This window comes from Siphateles boraxobius, unplaced genomic scaffold, assembly GCF_051911475.1.
Source record: "Siphateles boraxobius isolate OS27281-9 unplaced genomic scaffold, OSU_SipBor_1 16, whole genome shotgun sequence".
In the NCBI taxonomy this organism is placed as follows: Eukaryota; Metazoa; Chordata; class Actinopteri; order Cypriniformes; family Leuciscidae; genus Siphateles; species Siphateles boraxobius.
Window position 1 is genome coordinate 15299625 of NW_027508766.1, and position 9434 is coordinate 15309058.

Consider the following 9434-nt stretch of genomic DNA (forward strand, 5'->3'; position numbering starts at 1 on the left):
GAACTTAATCTAAAGTGTGACCAAGATTTAAAAAAATCACAACTGGTTATTATTACTGATGTATAAATAGTGATAGAATAAAATGTGAAAATATCTTGAGCTTGTGTTAAACACAGACCTTATTTAAGGCAAACCCATTAAAAATATGTTCTCCCTGCAGCACTCTATTGCTAATGGATAAAATCAAGCTCCATTTTAATTAGTTTGACTCAGAAATACATCACATTGCAGAAGTAAAAGGGTTTGCATACTACAATTCATGCTGTCTTTAAAGCCCACAGTGTTCCTCAGTTTTGATGCGAACGCTAGCGCAGAGCAAGATAAGATAGTGCTAGCAAGATAAATTTCATCACAGCATTTTGGCCAAACACTTGGTTCTATCATCTAATCTCTCTCTTTTTCTGTTCTCCATTCATTCCATGATACCCAGAAGCTTATACAAACATCTCATGTATAACACATAACCAGTGCATTGTGAACAAACAGGGTTATCTATCAGTGATTTGAGGCCACTGCCCACAGCACAAATTTGTCTATATTTGTTTGTGTCAGTGCTCAGTTGAGTGAAATCACAGTCTGAATAAAAACAAACCCCTGACTCTGTAGATATGCAAATATAGCTCTCAACTGACAACTTCAATCCTTGTTTTTTCCCCCCCAGTGCATCAATAGAAACCCCCTCATGCACCCCCCAGCTTCAGCGCATCATCCACCGCTGCCTCCCGGGAGTACCGTCTCCACAACCCAACATATGGGTTTCATGTTTAATGCATAAGCTCAGTACTATGAGCCAAGCGTCTTTTCTTAAAGCACTGTATGGAGGGTTGGTCTCTGTCGTAATTATAATATTAAATACCTCTTTTAGACGAAACATTGGATTGCTGTCATTTGGGGTGCAGGCACCAAATCTGTGTGCATTATACCATCGCCTGGATAATGACAGCGGCATAAAGACAGCTGTCAGTCTGGATCAGGATAGGGCTGAGATCACTGTTTTTCCATTAATGAAGCAGAGCACTTGAGAAATTGCAGAATGTGAATTTGGCTGGAGAGATAATGTAGGAAAACATCTTTCCTCAGTAAGAACATTTCAAGGTTGACTATACACGTCGTAGCATGCAAGATGTGTACAGTAGATTATGTTTCAGCAGTGGTGTATCAGATACTACTAATATTCACTGTTTGACCATGACCACAATCATGCCGACAGTGATGTTGAATTCCAGTTTGTGATGCGCAGCCATAAGAAGGCCATGCCCACAACACACACACACACTTATGGGCCTCTGCGATAACGCCTCCGATACTCTCATCACTATCTGACAGAGAGATGTGGCGTTCACAAACATAACCATAGAAGGCATTATAGAATGCCTTTATTCATAGAATGGCATTAGACAGATATTAAGTGAGACTATTTATTGTTAACGGTTTTATATCGTTGATGAATTCCCAAAAACTGCTGAGACATTCATCATTATTTTGAAAAATGATACCTTCAGGGTTGTTAAGTCTGCATTTCTATTTTATTTTTACTGTTGCCAAGGGTACATTATCTCCCCCTGCAGGTTAAAGGTTTGACATATTGCATAAATTATATTTGACAGAAATGCTTGTGTTGAAATATTTTACTCTAGCCTATCCAATTTATACCAATGATAAAACTGGGCTGAGATTTTTGTGAGGGAATGGGTCTGGTCGGGAGCCTGTGTGTGGCAGGTTGACAGGTCTCTCCAATTGTAAATAGTTTATTTTCAAATACCGGTAGTTCATAAAATAAAGCTTTTTCACCCACACTGATGGATTTTGTCCATCTACTTTCAGTATTAAGGTAAGATGATCCAATACGGAAACAGACGGTTTATGATTACTATACAGTGATGTTCAAGTTGAAATTTTGCTTAATGCATAACAGTGACTGTAAAATATGTCTTGGATACCTTTGATTTGTGAACTGAACTTTGATTTGTGAACTGTATTACTTTGTCTCTTTATTCTCTACCACTGATAGTAGTTCCAAAGTGTTTCAAAGCAGAATCAACGTATAGGTGTTTTGCTCTTGAATAAATCAGATTTTTGAACAAATCGTGTGAGTAAATAATTCAATGACTCACTCATAAAGACAGTCACTTTTCAGCTCCTACTAGCGAAAGACTGTACACTGCAGAAACAATCACTAAAAATTCACTAAAACAGTCACTAAAACAGACTTGTTTGCCACCACGTTTCATGGACATTCAAACATCAAAACTCGGCAACTCGCGTATCATCTACAATTCCATTTTCTCACTAGTAAATATGACTTTATCATGGACACTTATCAATCATAATAGCTGTTTTTCATTATGTCAATCACCATTGTGTATTTAAATTCCTCACCTCCTCTCCCTCATTGTCCGGTATTGTCATGTTATCACACTGTTTTGTGTCGTCAGCTCTTATTTATTAAACGTAGTTATTTGGAACTATTGAATCTGCCTACACCTTCTTTCAAGGACTTAGACGTTACAGTTCCAAACAATGCTGTTGTTGCACTGTAAAGCAGCACTAGGAACTCCACTTAGCCAATTAAAATCAATGGCCGAAACTAGGTTAATGCATTTTGTCAGTAAATATTTACACGCTATCTTAATTTAATTTATTGCTGTGGGTAGATTACACTATGATCCAATAGACTTACCAACAACCCATAATGTACCACACTGCTCAAGCCTTAAAACACAGACATTGAAATTGCTTGTTTGTCGTAGTTTTAAAACCCAAAACATCTTATTTTCTGTACTAGCAAGTTAAAAATGCCAATAGCCTGAGACCCATTTGTATATAGTTCATGTCTATAGGGATTGTAACCTCTTTTTCAGAACTCCAATCACCAAATGCAAATACCCCTGTTACTGTAAAACACAGGATATGTGGGATTTGTTGTTCAGGAGTTCTCCACACATCTGTGCTCCTATGTGTGCCGGGGCAGATGTCAAAATTCCTCTGACCCTTTGGGAATAGTTTGCACTCTGATGAAAATAACCAGTCTGCACCGGTTTACTCTGCTCTGATTTCAAAAGCAAACCAACTGAGCAAGTCTACTGTCAAGACTCATAGTTTATACAACGTCAGTCAGTAAAGCTTTTGAGGAAGATGTTTATAATGTGCCTTGATATTCATCAGACAAGCTTTTGGAATATGAGTCACCAGAGGCAGGAGGTGTGTATATCCTTGTGTGTGTGTGTCTTGTCAGCTCCAGGGGGATGGTGTTGAGACAAGTGTGCCTCCCAAAGGGCTGCTGAGCAGAGCAATGCCTGCCCACTTCCTCAACACATGCCACATTGTCACTGGCTCCATGAAGGGAGATGAGCCAACAAATGATTCGAGCAGAACTCCTCACAGCTGGCACTAGAGAGCTCTTAGCCAAAAGACTTCAGCAGTAGAGGTATTATTGCCACCTTTTGTTTCTGGATTTTGGTTGTGATAAATTCAATAAAATACAGATCAATGTGATAAGGAAATATGATATCCCTCGGAAACATTTATATTTATATATATATATATATATATATATATATATATATATATATATATATATATATATATATATATATAAATGTTTCCGAGGGATATCATATTTCCTTATCACATTGATCTGTATTTTATTGAATACTAGAGAGGTCTCTTAGCCTTAGGAAATATATATATATTTCCATTATGGATCCAGACTACAGATTAAGAAATAAAAAAAAATGTACACCAAGATTAACTTAGAATGTGATTTGATTTGTGTATATATATATATATATATATATATATATATATATATATATATATATATATATATATATATATATATATATATACAAATACATTTTATACATTCTGAAAAGAAAATATATTCAGAACCCCATTTGCCAACTATAGAAAATCACACTTTAAAACGTTTAAGGGATAAGGGACAATCTGTCATTCTTTTATAAGATACTGAGGGATCAAAAGAGAGTTTAGAGTTAAGATTTATCTTATGATTGGTAAATTGACTGAAGAAAATATCCCTCTTGCTCCCAAAATGTTTTCATACCCAGTAAATTTGGAGGTAAATGCAAGAAAGCACAAACTAATTGATTTTAGTTTTTTTCAGGCTGAGCATGCTATTGCTTTAAAATGGACGGAGACCCAAGCACCCTTCCCATATAAATGGTTTAAAGAAATGAACAGCAACCTTGCCTTGGAAAAACTGACTGAAAATTTGGACTCCCTTTTTGCACTATTGTAAGTGGATCAGACAGCATGGGACTGTTGAATTTCCCACCTCTTTTGTATTGGACATGTCCAGTGTATAATGCAGTTCTTATATTCCAGCAAAACAACTAACAACTCTGGTAAAATAGCAAAGTTAAATTACACAATGAAAGGCTGTGAACTGTGATGTATCGAAATGTTTATCTTATTTTATTAGGGGTTCAAGCACTAAGTTCTCGCCTTAGTTGTCATGGTTATTCATTTGATTTCATCATTATGTTCAGGTGTGTGTGTCTCGTTATCTTGACTACTTAAGTTCAGTTCTGTTTGAGTTTCTTTGTTGGGTCTTATCAGTGTGTACGTTGTGCTATTTCTGTTTAGAAATCATTCTCATTGCTGTTGTCTTGCATTTGGGAGGTTTCCCTTATGGTTCCTGTGTCTGCTGTTCTGTCCTCCGAGGCTCCGTCTATAAAACCTGCGGGCGATTTAAAGTGAGACATTTCATTGTGTGTTTCTGTTCATGATGAATAAGTGTATTCAGAAAATCTCCTAAGATTGAGCTTTTTAGATAATTAATTTGTAGCTTATTCTGAGAAACAAATGCATGGGAAATCAGGTTTGTGTAAATTCACATGCACACATGCAGACATATACTGCAGAGTGTTTAAAGCAGGGTTATTAGCTTGACTTTGCTGATTATAACAAGCTGACATGGTCTCATAAGTTTCCTTACGATTTGATAGCTGAAATAATAGCCTAAATAATTAATAGAATTGTATTTTTAATCAGCTTGTCAATTCAAATCAATGATTTTGGAGCAATAAGCGAAATTGAAGACATTGTTTCTTTGAGTCAGCGTTACAGTTGTTTTTGCTTTGTAGAAGATGTGTAAAAAAATCAAAAACATAAATGCAAAGGAAAAAACTGTCATCTCCCATACAACTAAAGTTTAAATCTGGAAACAATATCAGCATTAACATTTTATGTTAATAAAACAACTTTAATACAGGGATTGTTTTTTAATCACTTTAAACTCGTAAAAGCAAAACTCCTGAACTTTGCCTCACTCTGAATCTCTTTTTTACACATGTGTATATCATTTGTTTCTGGCAAAAGCTTAAATCCAAATGCACTGCAGCCGAGCCATAACTGTTACTCAGCGTCTGTGACTCTCAAGCTGCAGTATCACTTTCAAAACACCATACTCATGCTTTTATGGTTCTCAGCAAATTATCATTTATGCAAATGTTTTAGACAAAGGTAAATCGAAAGGCTAGATTTTAGTAGCATCTTATGACTTCACCCTGAAAGAGTTAATTGAAAAAGCGGGAATGACAGGTATACCTGTTCACACTATAGTGTGGAAGATCCTGACTGGCAGAAGAAGCAGGCTGAAAAAGCTGGTGATGGTTTCACAATCAAAGTCAGGTTGATTTATAATGCTTTGCATTTGACCTGAGGCCTGTGAAATGTGCGCTGGCTCGAGTGACTACAGATTCTGCAAGCATTCTCTTTGTTGTTTTGCTAGGCTGTGGAGGTCTTCCAGAAGCATTTGAACACCCCCGTACACCTTGTGCTCTCATGGGGACAAGCAAAGCTAAACAAACATGCATTAGTCTTAATGATGTGCTGAGATGATCATAACAGACTATGCTAATTTCAGAGACGAACTCCTGGTTTTTGGCAGTGGGAGCATCTGACTGCTTTAGAGACTGCCATTTTAAGTTTTAAAGTGGTTCACCCATCTGATCTTCAGACAGTGTCGGTGAGATGTCAAAACAAGTGGTGGTGCACTGGGTGCTTGTGATGGAATTCACACTGCTCCCCCCTTTAGGCCCGCCTGAAGCTTTGCAGTGTAAGTTCAGCTTGACACTTCAGCCTGTGTTTTATGAGCCTTTGTAATCAAACAAAGGCTTATGACTGTGGATGAGACAGTGTTCTCACTGGTCATTTGAGGGAACTGAGTTCACATTGCATTTGTTTGTAATGTATTGTGCTTGAAACCTTCACAGCAGAGGACAGACTCACACATTATCATTACATACTTTAATTAGGTATTTAAAATGAAACATATGTTCCCTTTTGAGGTAACTCGCTCTGCGTCGATGATGCTTTGGGAATGCCCCTGCGTGATTGCGTCTGAAGCACTTGTGTCAAGTAGTCCAATGGCGAGAGTGAGCGTCATGGGTGAGTGACGTCACGACCAGGAAAGGATAAAAGCACATCCGGTCTGACGGCGTTTGCTTCTGTGCCTCAGCAAGCGCTCTGTGTTCATACTGTCTGTCTTATTTATTGTTTTCTGCCACTATATCAGTCACAAGCATAGATATTATGGCGAACAAACAAACCTTATATCGATTTATGTGTTGTTTGTTTGGAACGGAGCATGATCTGTCAGTGCTCGAGGACTATAAGCATTGCGAGTTACCATCGCTTTGTGAGCTCCGTTCCCGCCTGTCACTCTTTGAGGAGGTGTTCAGGCTCGCATTCCTCGCAGTACCGGCCCCGTTATTGCTGACGCAGCACGGAAGCTGGTATTGTGGGGTTCGCAAATGGAACTCGCGGAGGGGTTTTCTCTGCATTCACCCGGGGGATCCAGCGCTCTCTATCTGGGATCGGAAGCCCAGTTCGGTTCTCGTTCGCCACACTACAACGAGGTATTGCGCACGTTAGTGCATCCCGAGCAGGCTCTGGTAATGGAGCAAGAAGTGAAAACTCTGTTAGCAAAGGAAGCTATAGAGCATGTGTATTCACCAGACCGAGAATCATGCTTTATCAGCCGTTACTTCATTGTTCCGAAAAAGGATGGGGGGGGTTGCGTCCTATTTTAGATCTCAGTTGAATCGTGCAGTCAAGAAACTCAAGTTCAAAATGCTGACAATCAAACAGAAAGTGACTCAAATCAGATCCGAGGACTGGTTTGTCACGATAGATCTAAAAGACGTATACTTCCATTTCTCCATCCTCCCTCAGCACAGGAAGTTCCTGAGGCTTTCTTTTATCGGGTGCTTCTATTTGGTCTAGCTCTATCACCCCACACTTTCACCAAATGCGTTGATGCAGCTCTGGCCCCACTCAGGCTGCAGGGTATACGCATTTTGAACTACATAGATAACTGATCGATTCTAGCGGAGTCAGAGCAATTGGCGGTTTAGCATCAAGATGTCGTCTTGGCAAACATGCAGAAACTGGGGTTGAGACTCAATGCCAAGAAAGAGTGTGCTTTTTCCACTTCAGAGAACCACTTTCCTTGGTGTGGTTTAGGATTCAGTCACAATGCGAGTCGTTCTATCGCCCACTTGTGTAGCTGCTATCCTCACATGATATATATTGTGATATAGACATGGCCGAGGCTACATCTGTAATTTTGTCCCCGATTACTCTGCTCCCAGGAGTTCTGGAGAAGGTCTGCTGAGACGGAATAAGTCTTCTACTAGTAGAACCCTATTGGCCGAGCTGACTGGTTCTCGGACCTGGTGTCCCTCCTCGATGGTTCTCCCTTGGAGATTCCGGTCAGGAGGTACCTTCGGCCTCAAGTGGAAGGGGTGACCCTACATAATCACCCCAGCCTAGATTTTGTAACCTGTGGGTTTGGCCTCTGAGGGGGCCCAACTCACAGACTTTGGTCTCTCAACTGAGGTTGTGTAGACCATACTTCACTCCAGAGCTCCCTCCACGAAGAAACTGTATGTACTGAAGTGATGGCTTTTCACTTCGTAGTGCGGATCTCGGACAGTGGGGCCCAGTTAACTGCCCGATTGGTACAGTGCTGGAGTTTTTCCACAGGATTATCCCCTTCCACACTGAAGGTCTTTGTGGCGGCCGTTAGTGCCTACCATGTCCCTTTTACTGGTGTATCCCTGGTGGGGGGAACCTTTGGTGCATGTTTCTTCAGTGGTGCTTGTAGACCAGGACAGGATTATATAAGCAGGTATCCCTGCAGGATGTGGTATGCGGCAGGCTGGTCCTCTCCGCTCACATTCGTAAGGTTTTACAACTTCGACCTGGGTGCTACCCGAGGTTCGTAATGGTAATGAATTATTATTAGTGTATTAATTAAATAATTGATTATTTAATAAGTAATAAATAAATGTTACTTTAAGTAATGTAGTTTTCCTTAATTCATTTTAATACATAGGTATTTAATATGAAAAATAATATCATATGAAATAATATATTTCATATAATAATCATAAATAATACATTAAAATAATAATAATATGAAATAATTATAATATGAAATAATTAAGTCCAATTGGGGGTTAATTCAAAGTGATCCTATTCTGAGAAATGTTTTTCCTGAGCCGCCTATGTCTGTGTTCAAGAAGGCACCATCCATAAGGGACAAACTTGTAAGAAGCTACCTTCCAGGTCCTAAACAAAAAACATGGTTAGAAAAAGGATTGTGGGGGACCTATAGGTGTGGTTCTTGCAGTCATTGTGAGGGTGTCATTCAGAGTAAGATTTTTTGTGATTTTGAGAACGCAGAGAGAATTTAAGACGAATAGCTTCATTAACTGCAACTCTGAATATGTGGTCTACCGCCTACAATGCCCATGTGGGTGTTTCTATGTGGGCAGAACTAAAAGAAAACTAAAAGAGCGGTTTTATGAACACAAATACGCAATCCGAGTCAACAACGAAGATTACCCTATGGCCAAACACTATAAAGCAATACATCATAGTGACTCATCCTCCTTGAGAATTCAGGGCATTGAAATTATTAAAAAATCAATACGTGGAGGTGACATTTTAAAACGGTTATTGCAACGTGAAACCTTTTGGATATGGAGTTTTAAAGCAATGGACTATCCAGGATTAAATGAGGAGATAGATTATAGACCTTTTTTGTGACTCTGTAATATTGTTTTTTCTTGTGATTACCTATTTCTCACGTGTATTGTAAATGTATATGTGTATGCATGAATGTATATGCCTGTGTATGCATGAATATATGCGTGCTACCTGTTGCTTGTGCTTTTACTTACAATGTGACTAACAGCTTTAGTGCTGTGAATCATGTGAGAGGCGTGTTCTATCAATATATGCATGAGTGTATATGCATGCTATTTTGTTGCTTGTATGTTTTTCGTTTAACATTGTGATCAACAGATTCGTTGCTTAGAACCATGTGAGAGACGTGCCCTGGCAATGTATGCATGAGTATATATGTATGCTATTTGTTCCCTGTGTTTCTGTTTATTATT